The 21,531-nt window shown below is 45.6% G+C and overlaps 1 long non-coding RNA gene across 1 annotated transcript in view; it reads left to right on the top strand.

The window, feature by feature from the left end:
* The first annotated feature begins 2,386 nt into the window (after positions 1-2,386).
* The window catches only part of LOC137616319 (uncharacterized), a 47,129-nt gene continuing 27,984 nt past the window's right edge, over positions 2,387-21,531 (top strand). Inside the window, exon 1 of the long non-coding RNA XR_011039390.1 lies at positions 2,387-2,546. This is a non-coding gene — a long non-coding RNA (uncharacterized lncRNA). The remainder of the gene's footprint in view (positions 2,547-21,531) is intronic.

A 21,531-nucleotide genomic window follows, 5' to 3' on the forward strand; every position in this document is an offset into this window, starting at 1 on the left:
ATCTTGAAGGGTTTTAGTCATCTTCTTTGGTAACACAAGTGGAAAAGCATTTTCAAGATGGTGATGGTGACGTGGCAAAAAATAATTTTGGTGTTATGGCTTACAAAACATTAATATACCATTCTACGGGCAATGTTAACTCTTGAAATTGAATATAATTATTTATTAAAGAACATTCCATCCTTGAGAAAACTATTCTTATGTGAAAGCCTTAAAAAAATTGCGAGATTTTTTTTGTTAGACTAATTCATTTGGTGAAACAAAAGTCAATTGATAATGGAAGTTGTCTCATTGTATCGTGTAAACTTTAGTATTAATATTAATATTGTTTGTCTATGCTACTAAATGATTTATCGATTTTTATTATTCATTATAGGCTTGTAATCTCTAAAATAATAAATTTAAATGGGAGAAAAAAATTATAGTTGCAACTTTGTATATCAAAGAAGCTATTTAGTGCAAAACATGCACTATCTAATTATTGCAATATAAGACGAATATATAAAGAAATATATTTACTTTACTTCGGTGTAATAATGTATCCAGTTGCTAGGAGGAAAACTTTTTAAAATTGAAATAAAAAAAAATTGCTAGCAACTTTTCCAACTCAGGTTAGTCATCAAAATACCTATTGTCCAAGCCTTAAATGTCTTTCGTATAGAATTATTTTATGCATGATAATAATACTGAATATATTTATTTCATGTAATAAAATTTCATTAGATACTATTAATGATCAGTTCGAATGTTAAATAAAAAATCTTTAAGGTCTTTGGCGTATCGTATTTGGCAAAACATATAGATGACGTATTTCTAAAACAGACTGAGCTACTTGTCTTACCAATAGAAATGTGCAAAATTCCTCTAAGATTTTTTATTTTACAATCTGATATGACTTTGATGGTATCTAAGCAAATATATCATTGCATGTAGATATATTTTGTATTAGTTCTGCACATAAAATATATTTTATATCAGAGAATTTGAAAACTTAAACAATAGCTCTTTTGATGAATAAAATGGGCAAGGTTGAAGTTGCTAGAAGTGGCTAGTAGATTTTCTATTTTAATTCTCTTCTCAGTATTTATCTTCACAATTGGATATATTATATCTCCAATTAAAAGCAATTATATTTTTTAATATACTTGTCTTATATTGCAGTGATAGAATAGTCCATGTCTTGCACTAGATACCTTCTTTTGGATATGTAAAGTTGCAAGATAGTATCTAATATGTTAATAAAAATAGTTACTTCTACTGCCAATAGATGCCTATACCATAGCTGTGTCCATGAATTTCTTGAGATTACGAGTCTATAATGAATAATATATATATATATATATATATATATATATATATATATATATATATATATATATATATATATATATATATATATATATATATAAATCATTTAATAGAATACAGGAACAGTAGTATCAAAATTAAAGCTGAAATTTACATGATAGAATGGGCCAATTTATAAGATATTGTTTTCTTAATTTAGTTTTGTTTCCCTAGATTAATTCGTCTGCTAACAACAAATCTCAATTTTTACGGTTTTCATCTATAATTAGCTATCTCTAGGATGGAATATTCCTTAATCATCATCTATATTAAATCTTAAGACTTAGCATTGCCTTTAGAATGGTATATTAATGTCTTATAAGCCATAATACCAATTTTTTTTGCCACGTCATCATCATCCTTCTGAAAAGGCTTTTCCACTTGTGTTACCAAACAAGATTATTAAAACCCTTTCAAGATATCTAATTTTACGGTCAAATAAAACATTAATGGGATCTCATACATTTTATTTCTTATGTATAATTGTATTTTGTAGTACTAGTCTAAAAGATATATATTTTATATGAAAATAATTTAAAGCTTAGACGATAGCTTTTTTTAATGAAAAATCCGTGCCAAGAGAAAAGTTGTCAGCTCTTTCTATAAATTTAGTTATATCAGTTTTCATCTTAACAATTGAATAAAACCATTACTACTAATTAAAGTAATTTTACTTTTTAATATATATGTCTTATATTGTTGTGTCCACAAAATGATAAACATTGTTAAATCATTTAATTAATACACGAACTATATTATAGAAAATAGAACTTAAAGTTTGCATGATACAATGGAACTATCTGTATTATTTAAGTTTATCCATTTAGCTTTGGTTTCCAGAATAAATTTGTCTGCTATTATCATTAAATATCTTGAGATTAGACTATGAGGAGATACTCAAGCTAGAATAATGTAAAACTAAATAAAGATGAACTCTAAAATACGTCGCAAGATTACTCTAGGAGCCGTTGTAAAGATTGACTGTTTGCAATCTACTAACCTGGAACAGGACAGTCTGAGTCTGACTGTCTGACACAGTTAGTCACTGGAGTTAGCAAGACGAACCTCGCTCGGAGAACACTTCGTCTTTAATAGTGTGCAATTAACGTTAGTCCAGATTCAGAAGTGCTTTTGAAGCAGACAAGATTAACCTACGACAGTGTGTTTTGTGTAATTCAACGTAGGATCGAACGAAAACAGTAAGTTGCTATAAGTAAGATAGAAGAACGATTTTTTATCATTTCAACTCTGGTAATTCAGATGTCAGGATGCCTGAAAACTTTAAATCAATCAATCAATCAATCAACTCTGGTAAGAGAAAATGAAAAGACAGGTAGCGAAAGCATTGAAGTTCCAGCAGGAGAATCAAATCTGGCGTGTTTGATGAAATTTCTGTGGTATTATTTTAATATATTACAGGGTAATGTAACCTAGGAAATAAGGTTCGTAATTTTTTCTGTAAGAAACAGTAGTTTTTTTCCTAGGTTACATTACCATGGAATAATATACAAAATTACCGGGAAAAATAACTTCTTTTTCTTATAGAAAAAAAAATACACTGGTTACTGTATCCATTTTTTTTTGTGTGGTGGGGGGGCCGGGGTGCATAGTGCATTATGCAACTAATATGAATTGTGGACCTGCTTAGCTTGTCATGGCTTGTCAAAAAAAAAGGAATTGACAGGAATAGAATCGACTGATTAGATAATGGCTTATTTTAGTGTTGTAAAAATTGCTACAAACCAGTGGATGACTTATCTTAAGGGAAAAAAAAAATAGGAATGAATGAAAATAAAGGACCTAATTATAAAGAAAAATACTCCCAGATGGAGTTAGTTGCAGATAGGTTAAAGGAAGAAAGAAAAAATAAACTGTTAGATAGGCTTATTAGGGGTAACGTTCTCATCAAGGGAAAGGAGAATGGAATAAACTTGCTGAAGACTACTGAAAAGAGACAAGTCTAGGACAATATCATTGTTGCAAGAGGAGTGCATAAATTACGGTTAATATTTGATACTCTAATTTCGGTAAATTTGCTAAACAGGTCCACAATTCACATTAGTTGCATAATGCACTATGCACCCCCTAAAAAAAACCCTTTGCGTACAGTAAACAGAGAGTGTAATTTTTTTTCTATAAGAAAAATTAGTTTTTTTTTTCCTAGGTTACATTACCCTATAATGCAGTAAAATACCGTCGGAAATTTTAAATTTTTCTTGGGAGCATCCTGTAACAGGGATGCAGAAAACTAAATTTTGTTAAGGTACAGTTTATATAACATATTTGTTTAACGTTAAATCTAGGGATGTTCTATTTTCATTATTCGTTACTTCTCATATAGTTTATTTCTTTTGCTCACCAGGCTATTTCTACTTTTAATATTTATTGGTAGACTACAATTTTAATTAGGGTATATAGGCTACGCCTATGAGTATTTATTATGAATTTTTATACAATATAAGAGATTTTTTTCTTTTAGGTTTGCCTCCAAATATTTGTAAGGTGAGAACCCTCTGTATTAAAAAAATAATTATACTATTATTTTTTATCAAAATTATAATAATTATAATTAATTGCTAAGCTATAACCTTAGTGGGAAAAGCAGGATGCTATAAACCCAGGGGCTCCAACAGGGAAAATACCCCAGTGAGGAAAGGAAATAAGGAAAAATAGAATATTTTAAGGTATTTATAAAGTATGTTACTGTTAGGAGTATAGAAAAATCGTTGGTAGTAGCATAAAAATGTCGACTGATTGCCATTGTGCCAGAGTTGTAATAAGTCGAGAGGATGTCCTAACCTAAGGCACGCCCACCTAACCCTACATTGATTGCCAAGTCTTTTAGCTTAGTGGATATGTCCTAACCTACTGTAGGGTACTCCCTACCTAACCCTACTTCATTTGCCGTGTGTCCTTTACCATAAGGGATCGCTGAAAATGGTAAATATTAGAAATGATAAAGAGACATTAATTAGTAGTAAGGGTAGAATGTAAACTCTGTGGGGGGCAGAAACTGAAGACCTCTCTCATTTCATTCTTTACCGTCCATACCTTAGCCATGAGGGAAGGAAAATAATAAACTACTGGGTGGTTGTGGCCGGTGTGGTAACGTCCCTGACTGGTAAACTGGAAAGGCGAAACTGAACTGATACTTTAATTTCTCGCCAAATACATGAACCATATATTTTCCTACTCTCGATCTTGTGTTTTATGCATTTCTGACTTTGATTATTAGGGCAAACCACCCATTCATGAGTTTTTGGACCCCCCTTGTACAAAGACAATTACAGGAGACACCAGTCAGAAACCCGGTTTGGGGGGGGTGAGGAAAGGCCATAAATGAGTGATTTGCAGCAATAATAATGGTCAGAAATACAAAATAAACACAAGATAACCACTTGGAAAAATATATTGTTCATGTAAGTGGATGAAAAATAAAGTATCACAATTTTCTATGATTCACTTACGTCCTTTTAATGGTTTTTGGTCGGCCGTGGCTGATTGTAACTGATTGCATAATAAATATTGAAAAATTAACAAAGGCTCTGTACAGCTATAATGATATAATTGAGAATCAAACATTTTTATACAAATTGAAATATTAAAAACTAATTCACCAATCTGTGGCTAAGCAATAAAGTAAATGAAAAGAGGTAAAAATATTTCCTATGCAGTACAGTATCTATAAAATCCTCTTCACTGTATCATTTCTGGTGTAAATTTGATATGATTGTTACAAAGCTCCTCATTCCTTTCCCATACACATATCTGCGTGTGGTAAATCATTTGCTAAGCATTTGTATGGGGGATTACAGACTAAGGATATTAGGAGTACAAAACAGACACTTGGCAGTGTGTGTCCATTAATTATGTCCCTTCCATGACTAATGGGGGATGGGAGTGTTCGTTTTACTTCTAACCTTAGTCCATATCATGACCTGATAATTTATTTTCTTAAGTACAGGAACTACAGCACTTTGTGTGGAGTAGCCTTTCCCTGGGTATTTGTTTCTTTGAAAACATATATCATTGAAGTTCTGCTAGTTTATCTATACTTGACCATTTTTTGTAGTTTTGACAACAATTTTAAAGTTCCTCTTGAACTCCATCAGAGATTTCTTCATTTGTTCCAAGTGTCACCAATGCTTCTAAGGGTTGTTTAGTTTCCATATATTAAATGCCTTCCAGTAATCGTTTGCCCTTACTGACCAAGGCACCAGTAGTGTCACAACCCGAAAGACCGTGAATTGTAGGTAATGTAGATGCTTTCAAAGTGCACAATGATGAAAATATCAGCAATGGAGATTTCAGTTTTAAAATTTGTCTTGAAGAACAACTTAGATGTTAGTTTTGGTCATCGTCTAACAGCAATTACCAGAACATCAGTGTTTGGAGTGAAGATAGCTAATCTGTTAGCCCCTCTTTCTGTAGAGTACCAACCGTGTGTCACACGATCGTACATAGTTATGACATTTCATTTTATGTATATATTATGCTTGTATCTTCGCTCTCCCCTCGCACCGATAAGGACCTGAAATAACATGTCTGTTTTTCTCACCGTTAACTGTTAACCGGTGCGGTGTCTGTTGAACATGAAATTGCCTGTTATGTCTTTTATGCTCTTTTTGCCTGGAGTTTATGTATAAATAAACGGATGTTCTGTAATAAAGTTACTCAGTTGCTTTCATCCTGCCTTTGAGTCACAACCTTCTCTCGGCTCGTCACATTGGTGACCCCGGAAGTTAACTCGCTCCTCCCGCCTTCTACCCCCCCTGCCACCCCTCCGTCATTGGTACTATGGCGGACTCCACGGAAATTGGCGCCGCCCCATTGAAACTTTTGTTGTTTGCCAGCAGAGAGGCATTTGCTTGGTTTCAGCTCGTAGAAGTCCAGTTCTGCATCAGGGGCGTGACTCGCTCAACCACCAAAGCAGATTATGTTCTCGCGGCGATACCCGAGGACACCTTCCCAAAAATATCCGACTGGCTTTGTGAACAAGGAGACACCCAATAGCGTATGACGCCCTCAAAACATACCTTCTGCAGCAGTACTCGCCGTCGCTAGCCACCCATATAGCTAAGCTTTTTCAGCTCTCTCAACAACCATTGGGGGACCAAAGGGCTTCGCTCGCCCTCTGGGAAATGACCAGTATCGCTCGCGTGCAACCTTCCGCATACGGCTATACTTGTGAAGTGAACCTACTTCGTGCCCTTAGGATACGCCGTTTACCCGAACCTGTACGCACTGCCATACCCGATGTCGATAGTTTACCAATGAAAGACTTGATGACCAAAGCCGACTCCCTTATGGACATCCACTTCACGACCTTCAAGACCTCCATCAACGCCTCCACTCCTGACAAAGTGGACGCCTATTCAACGTCAACCGAAGCTGACGTGAATGCCGTAGGACATACACGCCTAACCTGTAACGAGCCGGAGCGGCGACAAAGCCACCCATCACCCACCCCTCGCTCGCGTCCCAACCAACGACTTCTACAGCCCTTACTACCGCCCATCGGCCACAGTTTTGCTACTACCACTACAGGTTCGGGGCAGCCGCGAAGAAATGTGCCAAGCATTGTCAGTGGCCAAAAAACGTGAAAGTAGGCCATTGCTCGTGGCGGTGGCCTCCCGTGTTTCTAATATTTTCATTTTACATGATGCAGGAACGGGCTCGCTCTCCACATCAGCACACCAACGGATGCCTACGCCCACCTCCTCACGGCCTACCCAGAAGTTTTCCAGCCAGAACTTTGCCAAACGGCTACGGCTTCTGCCAAGCACGGTGTTTATCCCCATATCAAGACGACGGGACCCCCAGTCTTCGTAAACTTCAGACGTCTGGCACCGGAATGATTGGCAGCCGCCAAACAGACGTTCGCCAGCCGCCAAACAGACGTTCGCCGAAATGGTGGAAATAGGCCTTTGCCAAAAGGCCTCCAGCCCATGGTCGTCACCCTTATACATCGTTCTGGAGAAAAGCGGTTCCCTCCGTCCTTGTGGGGAATGCAGGCGCCTGAACATGCAAACAGAACCGGATCACTACCCCCTCCCAAACATCGCCGACGTGACCTCCTACCTGCACAAAGCGAAGGTTTTCTACATGCTCGACCTCCTGAAGGGGTATTATCAAGTGCCTTTGAACCCAGAAGACCTCCCCAAGACTGTCATCACCACTCCGTTTGGTACATACACCTTCAATTACTCCTGTTTTAGCCTTCGTAATGCTGGGGGCACTTTTCAATGTCTCATGGATGGCATCTTTGGGGACCTCCCCTTCTGTGTATGTTATGTGGACGACATACTTGTGTTCTTTTCCTCAAAAGAGGAACACCTCCGTCACCTGCACATCGTGCTCGACCGCCTGCAACAAAACGGCCTTGTAGTCCGGCACAACGAGTGTACCTTTGGCGCCACCGAAGTGTCGTTCTTAGGGCACTGCATCACTCCTGAAGGAGTCCATTCCCTCCCTGAGAAGGTAGCAGCCTTTGAGAACTTTCCCACGCCCTCGACCATCAAAGCTCTGCAGGAATTCTTGGGCATGATCAACTATTATCTTCGTTTTCTGCCAGACATTGCCGCCACTCTTGCTCCCCTCTACGCCTCCCTCAGGGCAAGCCAAAAGACCTGAAGTGGGGTCCCCTTCAAGAAGCGGCCTTCTGCAATACAAAGAAGACCCTATCAACCACTGCAGCTCTCACTTTTCCTATCCCACGTGCCCCTCTACTTCTCTCCACCGATGCCAGTGACGTCGCTATTGGTGCAATACTCGAGCAGGTGGTCAACTGCTCGCCCAGCCCATTGGCCTTCTTCAGCAGAAAACTGGCCAAGGCAGAATCGGGTTACTCTACCTTCGATTACTAGTAGATGGCGGTGCACTTGGCTGTCCGTCACTTTCGCCATTTATTAGAAGGTACGGCCTTCGTCATTCGCACAGACCACATGCCTCTGGTGCACGCCTTCACTCGACAGTCTGACCCCTGGTCCGCCCATCAACGCCAACATCTCTCTGCCGTGGCTGAATACAATTGCACCCTTCAATACATCCCTGGGAAAATGAAACCCGTTGCCGATGCCTTGTCAAGAAACACGTTGGCTGCTGTTCAACTGGGATTGGATTACAATGCCCTGGCTGAAGCCCAACGACAGGATCCAGAGTATCAAGCATATAGGACATCCTGCACATCCCTCCGTTGGAAAGATATCCCCCTCTACGAGTCCAACACCACCACCCTCTGTGACATCAGTACTAGTGGACCGCGACCTTGAATTCCTGCTCCCATGCGCCGACAGGTGTTTGATTTCATTCACGGCCTCTCACATCCCTCGTGCCATTCTATTGCACAGCTGCTGAAGACGAAGTTCATTGGGCACGGCATTTCTAAGGATGCTAAGGATTGAGTCCGTGCCTGTACTTCTTGCCAAACTTCCAAAGTACATTGACACACGGATTCAGGAGTGGGCGCCTTTCCTCAACCTCAGCGTCGTTTCGCCTACATTCACGTCGACGTTGTAGGCCCCTTACCCACATCACAAGGACATCGTTACCCGTTTACAGTCATCGACCGCTCCACTCGTTGGCCTGAAGCCATTCCCATGGAAATTGCAACGTCCACCTCATGTACATCTGCCTTACTCTCAGGATGGATTGCAAGATTTGGTGTCCCTGAGCATATTACTTCTGACAGGGGTACCACTTTCACCTCTCAATTGTGGACATCATTAGCGAATCTCCTGGGCATCACCCTACATCAGACAACTGCCTACAACCCCGCTGCCAATGGAATGGTTGAACGTTGTCATCGCACCCTCAAAGCAGCTTTGATGTCCTGTTGCAAGGATTCCAACTGGTTTACTCAGCTTCCCTGGGTCCTCCTGGGACTAAGGACCACTCCTAAAGACGCCCTCAACATCTCGGCAGCTGAAATGGTCTATGGCAAGCCGTTGGTCGTCCCTGCCGAATATTTTCCTTCTCCAACCCCCTCCGACGATCTCCAGCGCATATGTCACGTCGTGGGAAAATTTACTCCATGCCGCCAGACTTACAAGCCCCCAGTGGAGCATCACATACCAACAGACTTGCACTCTGCAACGCACGTCTTCCTACGCAACGACACTAGCAAGCCACCGCTAATGCCCCCTTACACGGGCCCTTTCCTTGTGATCCGACGCTATCCGAAAGCATTCCTACTAAACATTCGTGGCAAAGAAGACTGGCTCTCCATTGATCGTCTAAAACCTGCTTTTATCCTGCCAGAGGGGGGGAGCCATGTACCAACCGTGTGTCACACGATCGTACATAGTTATGACATTTCATTTTGTGTATATATTATGCTTGTATCTCCGCTCTCCCCTTACACTGATAAGGACCTGAAATAACATGTCTGTTTTTCTCGCCGTTAACTGTTAACCGGTGCGGTGTCGGTTGAATATAAAATTGCCTGTTATGTCTTATGCCCTTTTTGCCTGGTGTTTATGTATATATAAACGGATGTTCTGTAATAAAGTTACTCAGTTGCTTTCATCCTGCCTTTGAGTCACAACCTTCTCGGGTCGTCACAGTAGCATTTACTTCATGAAGAATAATTTTTGTATCAGCTTTTTGTGTACTTTTAAGAACTAGGTCACAATGAACAGAAGTTACTTCTGTATGCCACGCTACCACAAAGTTTATATTTTTCTCTTCTGCATGATGGATAACTTTTTGAGAAATATAGGTTAATAATTCATCCTTCCTATGAGAGATTAGTTCACCAAACATTTAACTGAGCTCCACAAGGCACTAGAAGAGTTGTTAGACCCAAGCCTACATGGCTGAGGACAATGAAGTGTGAAATAGGCGATGGGGAATGGAGAAGTATTGAATTAAAAGTGCAAGATAGACAACTGGCGAGATCTAACTGAGGCCCTTTGCATCAATAGGTGTAGGAGGTGATGATGATGATGATGAAAATGAGAAAGTATTTTTTTCAGTTTCATTTGTGATGCCGATGCTGTTCATAATTTTAAAGTTGCACTGGTACAGTATCATGAAGTGTCTTTTCTCGTTCAATTCTGTTTGTGGATTTTCCACACAACTATGAAGGAATTTCTGGAAAACTTATCGGTCTCGGACACATTTGGAATGACAAGTTCCCTGGAAACATTTTTCTGCGTCCATTATTCTGACAACTTTCCCTGACTGTAAAGCTTCCAACAAAGAATCAATAAATTCTACCTGATTATCAGATTCTGCCATTCTTGGCAAATCCTCATCTGCATTTTGTTTTTCTAATTACATTGCCGACATTTCTGCTTAAGCACTCCTTGTGGTATGCAAAATCAGGCATGGCAATCTCTTAGGTCAATACATCTATTTAATTTAAGTTTCTATTCTGTATGAGTACCCGGGTTCACAGCATCATACAACTTTTTACCTACTGATGAGGTAGAAACTGTATGTAATGGACGGTTTCTAGTTTTAGGTCACAAAAGAAACCAGTCATATTTTGAAGTTTTTAGTGAATTGTGGATCTAGTTGTGGGTCCTTTGTTTAAACTCTGAGGCTGTCATCCTCTTCATTTACTTTATTTTAATTTTTTCTGTATTGGAGTTTGTTCCATAACTGAATACAAACCACGCTATTTACATGGGGTAATTACTTCAGCGCAGCCGATGACGAGCCTTAAAGTTTTAACGAGGGTTTCCTACCCCACCGCTAGTTAGCGGGGGGGAGGGGTAGCTTGCTACCCCTCCACCCTCACTCACACCGGTGATTCGGCCACTTTACTTTTGGCTCGGAGAGACGACAGACCTGTCGGCGCTCTCCTCTCTTTGACTGCCATAATTTTTTCTTTGCTTTTTCTTACAGTGTTTGTGTGTGAAGCTGGCCTCTATTATCATCATGCGCACTTGCCCTGGTCTTTCCGGCCGCCCTTGTGGAACCTTTATGTCGGCCGTGGAGACGGATCCACACTCCTTATGCCCACAGTGTAGGGGCCAACGGTGTGATAGTGCTAATTAGTGTATTGAGTGTAGGGAGTGGTCTACCTCCCAGTGGGAGAGGTTTGCCCGGCGACGTAAGAAGAAGGCTAAACGGGATCGTTCTCCTTCCGAAAGTTCTCGGGGGCGAGGAAATCCTAGGTCTTCTTCTCCCGCCGCCCATTCCTCCTCCGAAGCTCCCGCTCGGGCGGCCTCTTCCGAGGGGCCGGCGAACGGTAGCGTAGACCGTAATATTGATATTGATGACCGATCCCGTGGTAAGGGAGAGGCCGCTGCCTACTATAGCGAGGCGGCTGCCCCTCCCCCCTCGGAGGAGGTAGTCATGTCTAACAAGGATCTTTTTCAGCTTAGGGCTTCCTTGGGGTACAGGGTTTGTCCTCCAAGGCAGTTTTGTTTGACATGGTCAAACGGGGTGCGGCCGCCGAACAATCGTCAACTACAGCGGAAATAGATCCTCTGTCTGTAGTTGACGTAGTTGTTTCGGAAACATCCCATGGATCTGTCCAAACACCTGTTGTGGCTGAGGTAGCTGAAGGCTCTGTCTCTCCCTCCGAACACACTTCGAGGGAGGAGCGGAGTCCTACGGTCTCTCCTTCCACTGAGATTCCCTCTCGAGGGAGTTCTCTGGTAGAGACGCCTCTTCGGAGGCCCTTTGATGGTCAGCTTGCTGATCCCACGGCCCCTCGTGGGCGTATAAGGCAGAAGGCTCGCCCTCCCCTTCACCGTAGAGGTCTTCCTTCTCCCTTTAAGGGGGTTTTTGAACGTCTTCTGGCAAAACGTCTTAATAGGTTTGCTGAAGGTAATCATCTATTCCCTAGTTTGCAATTTGGTTTTCGGAAAGGCCTTGGAGCATGTGATGCCCTTCTTACAATCTCCAATGCAGTACAGAAATCCCTTGATTGTGGTCGGGAAGTTCGTATGATTGGCCTTGATTTTAGTGCTGCCTTTGACAGTGTTAATCATGAGGCCCTTGTTTTCAAACTGAAACAGTTGGGAGTGGGTGGGTCGTTTCTTAGCATTATTATTGATTTTTTAAGTAGTAGATCTCAAAGAGTTGTTGTTGATGGGCACCATAGTGAGTATAGGAATGTGATATCCGGTGTTCCACAGGGTAGTGTTCTTGGCCCATTACTTTTCATACTATATACACATGACATGTGGTTTGGCCTAGAAAATAAGCTTGTTGCATATGCAGATGATGCTACTCTCTTTGCATCAATTCCATCCCCTGAATGTAGATCTGGGGTTGGTGAATCCCTTAATAGAGATTTAGCTAAAATTAGTGCATGGTGCAAATTATGGGGTATGAAGTTGAATCCTAACAAAACTCAAAGTATGATTGTAAGTAGGTCAAGGACGGTGGCTCCTCAACATCTGGATCTCAGTATTGATAATGTTTCTTTAAAATTGTATGACTCTTTCAAAATTTTAGGCGTGATTCTTGACAGCAAATTTACTTTTGAGAAACATATAAGGTCTGTGTCTTCTTCAATTGCACAAAAAATTGGCTTATTGAGAAAGTCTTTTAAGATATTCGGTGATCAATCTATTCTGAAGAAGTGTTTTAATTCTTTTATTCTACCTTGTTTTGAGTATTGTTCTCCTGTCTGGTCTTCAGCTGCTGATTCTCATCTTAATTTGTTGGACAGAAACTTACGGTCTATTAAATTTCTTATTCCTGATCTAGATATTAATCTTTGGCACCGTCGATCAATTAGTTCATTATGCATGTTGCATAAGATTTCTCATAACTCTGACCATCCTTTACATTCAGATCTCCCTGTACAATTCTATCCTGTTCGTAACACTAGGCAGGCAGTTAATTCTAATAGCCAGGCCTTCTCCATCATAAGACTCAATACTACGCAGTACTCTAGAAGTTTTATTCCAGCTGTTACCAAGTTGTGGAATGATCTTCCTAATCGGGTTGTTGAATCAGTAGAACTTCAAAAGTTCAAAGTTGGAGCAAATGCTTTTTTGTTGACCAGACGGACATGAGTCTTTTTATAGTTTATATATGACATTTTTGTTGTTGACGTTAATAGTTTATATATGATATATCTCTTTTGACATTACTTTTTTTAGAATGATTTATTGTTAATTTGTTCTCTTCAGTTATTTATTTCCTTATTTCCTTTCCTCACTGGGCTATTTTTCCCTATTGGAGCCCCTGGGCTTATAGCATCTTGCTTTTCCAATTAGGGTTGTAGCTTGGATAGTAATAATAATAATAATAATAATTAGGAGGCGCCTCTTTGGCTCGTCGTCCCCACAATCCTCTGCGTAGGAGACGACTCGCCGCTCTCCTGTCCTGCCAGCTACCACCCTAGACCTCTCCGGGGATCGTTCGCGTTCCCCTTTAAAGGATGGTCGTCCGTCGGGACAAGGGTCTCCTCAACCATCTACTTCGAAGGCTGCTGATGCGCTTTACGCGCCCCCTGAGTCTGCCATTGCGCAGTCTTCAGGCCCTTCGGGGTCTCAGGGACTTGAGCGCAAAACTGCGCCTCTCGTCTCTAAGCGTAAGGCTCTGCCTGCGCCCGTTGCTGTTGTTCCTGTTGTTGCTGACATAGCGCTTCGGCGCTCACCTGTAGGCGTTCGCGCCTCTGATCCTGTTACGCGCCAGGGTTCCCCTGCGCGCCCACGCCCATCGTCAACTGTTCCTGATGCAGCGCGCAAGCGCTCAAAGGCGCCCGCGCGCCCACCTTTACCAGCGCTGCCATGCCCCCCAGTTCCTGTTACATCGCGCGCGATTCCAAAGGTGCCTGAGTCGGCGCACAGGCGCCCACAGGTTCCTACGGACTCGCTGCGCCCTATGGGGAAAAAACGCGGCGAGCGTTCACCCCCTGTTCCTGTATCACCACCGCGCGCGGTCCAACAAGTTCCGGAGTTGGCGCACAGGCGCCCACAGGTTCTCGTGGACTCGTCGCGCCCTATAGGGGGAAAGCGCGACGCGCGATCACCCCTGGTTCCTGTCACTCTTCACGCGATCGCCCCCGGTTCCTGTCACTCTTCGCGCGGTCCAAAAGGTTCCAGAGTCGGCGCACAGGCGCCCACAGGTTCCTTCGGACTCGTCGCTCCCGACGGGGGAAGATCGCGTCGCGCGTTCTCGCGCGATTCCATCCGCGACGCTCTCCATCGCACGCTGTTAAAGAGGTTCGCGATGCGCTTTCACGCGCGGATATTGTTCCAGCTTCCACGCGTTCCCCAACGCAATCGCGTGGCGCACTGACTCAACACGTGGCTCTGGGGATGGCTAAGTTAGCGCACAGGCGCTCAAAGCCTCCTCTGGAATCGCGCGAGTCTGCTGCCGACAATATCGCGCGCGACGCCCATCTGTCGCGCCCAGTCCCAGCTATGCGCCCTGTGCCTGTGTTTAAGGCAACTGTGAGCGTTCCTCATGCCGTTCGCAACCCGCGACCTCCGAAACAGCCTGTTCCAGATGCGCACTATGTGCGCCAACAATCGCCAGCGCTGTTAACAAACTTGCAAGCGAATAGGGCGATCCCTCCCGACCGTCGCCCACAGGTCTCTCGGGATTCTGCTATAATTCCATCACCTTCGCAGCGAGTTCTCCCAGACACTCGCACAGGCGCCCCTGTCATATCGCACCCTTTCGGCTCCCACCATGTTTCTGCGCACCCGCGCGTTTGAGCGGTTCCTGATCGTCGTACACCGACTCCTTCACCATCACGCTCTCGCGACCTTATTCCGGCCCGCTCTCCAAGACATGTCCGCGCCATTGATTCATCTGCGCGCCATCGCTTTGCGGCCGCCCCCGCCAACGTGGGTGCGCACGCGCGCGATTGGGTTCGTGCATGCGATATTCCAGCCTCGCGTTACGCTAACGCGTGCGACCCTTTGCAGGGCCCGATTCACGAGCCCCAACGCGACCGCCGGCAGGCGGATTCTTCCTTGTCTCGCTCCCCCCTCCGTAAGCGCAGACCAGCGCGCTCGCCAGAGGTGGGGGCGCTCCCCAGAAAGATCTAGGGATTCTTCTTTAGCAGCCCAGACGGCGAACCCTCGTTTGTGTACTCCTCCTAGGGATCCATCGGTCCCCTTCTCTCCAGAGGGAGTGTCTGCCAGCGCCGCTGTCAGTCAACAGCCGTGGTTTGATACCCTTCTCAGAGCTCTTGTACGGGCTATGAAGCCTGCCGCCTCTGACTCGGGTCGCGAACCAGTGGCAGTTTCCTCCCCCCTGAAGAGGAAGAGAGGAGTTTCTTCCGTGGATCTTCCTCCGAGACCTAGGCTATCTCCTCGCAGATCCTTAGGCAAGGTTCCTACTCCTCCTCAGACCTTTTCGCCTTCCCCTGCGGAGGAGGAATACCCCTCCTCAGGGGAGTCGGTCGGAGAGGATGTCCTCCCCATCGCACCAATGGAGGAAGTTCGTCCTCCTCCCGAGAGGTCCCTCGTCTTGAGGTGGAGAAGGACCTACCACCGTCGCTTTTGGAGTCCTGTATCCCTCCCAGGAGGGAATCTAAGGACTCTAAGACTATTCCTAAATCATCATCCAGGATCAGACAGGAGCAGCCTAGGCCGGTCGAGGATATCCACGCGTCCCCCCAGGAAGAGCCCTTGGGGTCAGGAGACTTCGCTGCGAGTCCATCAGGAGGCGAGCGCCAAGAATCGGAACATGCATTCTGGCAAGTTCTGTCTCTCATGAGGAGTCTCAACAGGATCCCAGATCCTGAGGTCCCTCCTCGTGATGGGCAGCACACAGTCCTGGATGGTATCTTTGGCTCTCATAGGCCCTCCAGGGCCAGTGCAGCTTTGCCCTGGTCTCGGGGGATGAAGAGTGCCAGAGAGAAGATCAAGGGACAACTCGCGGAGCTTGCCTCCTCAAGCAGGTCGAGTGCCGGGTTTAAGCTCCTCCCTCCTCCTCGAGTCCGTCAGAGGAGATATTTTGAGATCCTTGAGGAGCCTTCTTTAAGTCTTCCCCTGCACCATTCCGGGGAAGCCCTCATTGGGGGAGTCTCTCTTGAGAGAGACTCCAACCGGCACGTGTCCTTCTTGGCCACTGAGATCCAGAGTCATGAGAAGGTCATTAAGTGTGCCATGCAGGCCGCTTCATGGCTAGACTTCTGGCTGGGTTCTCTGGGCATTCTGGTGCGGTCCGAGGATCTGTCCAAGGAAAGCACCAGGAAAGCTCTGGAGACCTTCCTCCTCTCGGGCACTCGGACCATCGAGTTCCTGTCCCACCAGGTTACCAGCTTGTGGGCCAACACAATCCTCAAGCGTCGGGACGCAGTGGCGGAGAGGTTTCATCAGAAGGTCCCCAGCGCCGAGGCTAGTAGACTTAGACACTCTTCTGTCCTCAACAAGAGTCTGTTCGAGCCTAAGGACGTGGAGCGTACTGCCGAGAGGTGGAGGCAGTCCAATCAGGATTCCCTCATCCATAGAGCCCTGGCATCAAGGCCCTACAAGCCTCCGGCAGTACAGCAGCCCCGCCCTGCCAAGGACACGAAGAAGACAACCGTTACAGCGAAGCCCAAGGTGTCTAAGCCCTTTCCTGCCAAGGGCAGAAGGGGCAAGAAGTCCTCCAGGGGGAGCAAGAACCCTAGAGGTACCGGCCGAGGCCGGAAACGCTAGGGGTGGCAATCCCCCTGCATGTCCACCAGTGGGGGGATGCCTTCAGAGTTGCGCAGCAAGGTGGCAGCAACTCGGGGCGGATGCTTGGACGATCTCTGTGATCTCTCAAGGGTATTGCGTCCCGTTCACGGCATCTCTACCTCCCCTGACAGCGGATGTAGTGTCGCTGAGCTCTCTTGCCATGGGGTCGGCAAAAGGGCAGGCCCATCGGGCCGAAGTCCGGACTATGTTTGAGAAGAACGCGCTCCAAGAGGTCGTGGACGGGTCCCCAGGCTTCTACAGTCGACTCTTTCTTGTGAAAAAGGCGTCTGGAGGCTGGAGACCAGTCATCGATCTCTCGACACTGAACGGGTTTGTCAAGCAGACTCCGTTCAGCATGGAGATGGCAGACACGGTCAGACTTGCAGTGAGACCGCGGGATTTCATGTGCACTCTGGATCTGAAGGACGCGTACTTCCAGATCCCAATCCATCCGTCTTCAAGGAAGTACCTAAGATTTTGCCTAGATCACAAGATCTACCAGTTCAAGGTGTTGTGTTTCGGTCTCTCCACAGCACCTCAGGTGTTCACCAGAGTCTTCACCATCATCTCTTCATGGGCACACAGGACCGGCATCCGTCTCCTTCGTTACCTGGACGATTGGCTGGTCCTGGCAGACTCGGAGGTTTCCCTTCTCCACCACCGAGACAAGCTCCTTGAGGTTTGCCGGGATCTGGGGATCATGGTAAACCTCGAGAAGTCTTCTCTGCCTATCTAGGCATGATCATAGACACCAATCTCCACAAAGCCTTCCCATCAGACGAAAGGATTTCCAGGCTGAGGAAGGTCGCGAGACCTTTCCTCACTCGAGAAGAACTCCCAGCCCAATCGTGGTTTCGTCTCCTCAGTCACCTTTCCTCTCTAACCCGCCTCGTTCCCAGCAGTCGCCTCAGGATGAGATCCCTTCAGTGGCGGCTGAAGTCCCGATGGAGTCAAGGTCTCGACTCCCCGGACATCTTGATCCCTATGGGATCGACGGAGCGGTCAGACCTGGAGTGGTGGGTGGCAGAAGAGAATCTACGAAAGGGAGTGGATCTTCTCGTCTCCCCCCCAGATTTGATGTTGTTTTTGGACGCGTCAAACAAAGGGTGGGGGGCCCACGTGCTGAACCACAGGGCCTCCAGCCTGTGGTCAGAATCAGAAAAGTACCTTCACATAAACCTGCTGGAGATGAAGGCCATCTTTCTGGGCCTTCAAAAGTTCCATCAAGTCCTGGCGGGTCACTCCGTAGTGGCGATGAGCGATAACACCACGGTAGTGGCTTACATCAACAAGCAGGGAGGTACCTTTTCGGAACTACCATCCCATGTTGCAGTAGAGATCCTGAGATGGTCCGAGGTCCACTCGATATCACTTACAGCTCGCTTCATTCCAGGCAAGAGGGATGTGCTCGCCGACAGTCTGAGCCGAACGACGTAGATAGTGAGTACCGAGTGGTCTTTGGATCCTCTGATAACCAACAAAGTCTTGACTTTGTGGGGTTCCCCGACTGTGGATCTGTTCGCTACGGCGTTGAACACCAAGCTTCCGCTGTACTGCTCCCCAGTCCCGGACCCCAAGGATGCCTTCCAACAACGGTGGGACAACGTCGACCTGTACGCCTTTCCCCCGTTCTGTCTGATGAGGAGGGTCCTCAACAAGACAAGAATATCTGTCAATCTCTCGATGACTTTGATAGCTCCGCTGTGGCATCACGCGGAGTGGTTTCCAGACCTTCCGCTGCTCCTCACGGAGATCCCGAGGGAACTCCCTCCGCGTCACGAGCTACTCAAACAACCACACTCCAACATCTTCCACAAAGCCGTAGCTTCGCTTCGACTTCACGCCTGGAGACTATCCAGCATCTCCTCAAAGAGAGAGGCTTTTCGCAACAAGTTGCGGAAAGGATGTCTGGTCACCTGCGCCGGTCATCCGCAGGAGTCTACCAGGCGAAGTGGCGAGTTTTCTGTGGTTGGTGTCGTGGAAGGGGTATCTCTCCCCTCGATGCCACTCTACCAGCAATAGCGGAGTTCCTTGTGTATCTGCAGGAAGAAATGCGCCTTTCAGTCTCGGCAGTGAAAGGCTATCGCTCAGCCTTAAGTCTTGCCTTCAGGCTCAAAGGAATGGAAATTTCCTTCTCGCTGGAACTGTCCCTGCTCATACAAAGTTATGAACTTACCTGCCCTCAGTCGGAAGTGAGACCTCCTCCTTGGAACGTGGTTCGAGTCCTCAGGTCTCTTAAGAGGCCTCCCTACGAACCATTACGCCAGGCTTCGGATCGCCACCTTACCTGGAAGATGGTGTTCCTGCTAGCTTTGGCCTCGGCCAAGCGAGTTGGCGAGCTACGTGGTCTCTCATACGACGTCGCCCATTCAAGGGGATGGGGGGAGGTGACGTTCAGCTTCGTCCCTGAGTTTGTTGCCAAGACTCAGAACCCGGGAGTGCAGGACCCTAGGTTCGACTCTTTCCAGGTCTCGAGTCTTCGTTCTGTAACAAATGACCCAGATCATCTCCTACTGTGCCCAGTTAGGAGTCTGAGGTTGTATCTGAAGAGAACAGCTGCAGTCCGGCCCCAGGTGCGAGCCTTGTTTGTTAGCACCGGGCCAACGAAGAAGAGGGTCACCAAGAACACCATCTCGGCCTGGATCCGTAAGGTAATCCACCTGGCCTTGAGTTCTGACCCTCCCCCGTCACGACGCCCTAGGGCGCACGATGTCAGGGGCGTAGCTGCGTCCCTGGCCTTCAAGAAGAACTTTTCTGTGACGCAGGTCCTACAAGCCGGGGTCTGGAAGCGTCAGACTACCTTCACGGCCCACTACCTGAAAGACGTGACCCATAAGAGGCTCGATAAGTTTTCTATCGGCCCTGTGGTGGCTGCACAACAGCTGGTCTAACCTCAGGCTCCTAATTGGACAAGTAGCAGAGGGTTGAGGGCATTGTTACCCGGTTTTAGTCTGTGTGAATGAAAAGATCTGTCTGGCCCTTTTCTTTTCTTCATCCTCTCCTCCCTTGGAGAAAAACAGCATCCTGGTTCTTTGCACAGCTGACCTCGAACCTCTGCCAGATTGTTACGGCTGTATTTACGGCCGTAATTTCAAGGGTTCTTTTTATTCAGAATTTGCGGTCTGTAAAAATGTAACACAGCAACTCGGGAACAAAAGAACAAAAACCTCAACAAAAGTTACAATATTTATTTACAAACAAAAAAAATATAAGTAATGGTTGGTAATGATAATAAACAAAACTAATGAATACACAAATTGAGGGAAAACCAACATTAAGATCTTTAAAAGATCACCTACAACTAAGTTAATCCCTAGGCTAAGAAATAGGAAGACTTTAAATACAACATATCAGGCAGCTACCTTTCAAAATCACTGGCCAGAAAAACTAACCTAACAAACTAAGATAAGTAGAAGGAAGAAAGAGAAAATAAATGAGAAACTTAATATTATTCCTACCTAGCACAAACAAACTAACTTAAATGTTAAACTTAACTTAATAAATGATAAATCACAAAAACCAAATGATCTTACAAATTTACACAGAGAATCATCATAAAAAGCTCGGTAGATTGTTCCATCAGGCCATACAAGGTCCAGAAGACCGTACTGCAAACAAGGGCGTGCACATCTACAGGTACTCGGCGATCCGCGATCGTCGTAAATAACAATAAAAATATTTCATACCTGTAGTATGCCGCCCTACGTATCTCCACGAGTTCCAAGAACTCACTGACGCTGATGAGCAGGTCAACTGGATCAAGCTGCAATGCCCGAAGGCAATCCAAAATGCCACATGAACGCCAAGGGTGGTAGCCTCCGAGAATCCGGGACTTCAACGGATCTCGCACGTCGCAAACCGCACCGTTCTCAGTGGAAACGGGCCATCTCGTTCGCAAATCCTCCGACGAACGAGGGAAGGGACGTGGCTGATGAATGCCGCGGGTGACAAACACCAGCGACCACACACAAAGTAGCGAAGGAAGTGTTTCCAAAAAAATCCAAAAATTCCCCAAAGGAAGTGGCAAAGCGTCATGCTTCCTTGTGTTCCTAGTATTAGCTCATAATACTGTCATGTCCCCATACCCTGACGAGGTGGTATTGGGTTGTCCTAGCCTAGATTTCCTTATTAAGGACTCCAGGTCAACTTCCTAGGACGTGTCACTGCTCACCTTCACACACAGCTTACGTAGGCCGCAGCAGTCCCTGACTGCCTGCGAGGTGCAGGGTCCCCGATCCTGGAGTTGCTTTATGAACTCAGGGTCGGGGACCCCGGGCAAGCCAAAGCCAGTATGGCAGGGGACTTACCTCCCTTCCTAAGGGTTGAGTCACCCCATGTAAATAGCGTGGTTTGTATTCAGTTAAGGAACAAATGACAAATTCGTAGATAATTTGTATTTTTCCTAACGATACAAACCTAGCTATTTACAGTTATGTGCCCGCCAGCCCTGTCCCCCAAGATAAGTCCTACCTCTAAGTAAAGTGGCCGAATCACCGGTGTGTGTGAGGGTGGAGGGGTAGCAACTTCCCCCCCCCCCCCCCCCCCGCTAACTAGCGGTGGGGTAGGAAACCCTCGTTAAAACTTTATGGCTCTT

This window comes from Palaemon carinicauda, chromosome 2 (genome assembly GCF_036898095.1).
Source record: "Palaemon carinicauda isolate YSFRI2023 chromosome 2, ASM3689809v2, whole genome shotgun sequence".
NCBI classification, from domain to species: Eukaryota; Metazoa; Arthropoda; class Malacostraca; order Decapoda; family Palaemonidae; genus Palaemon; species Palaemon carinicauda.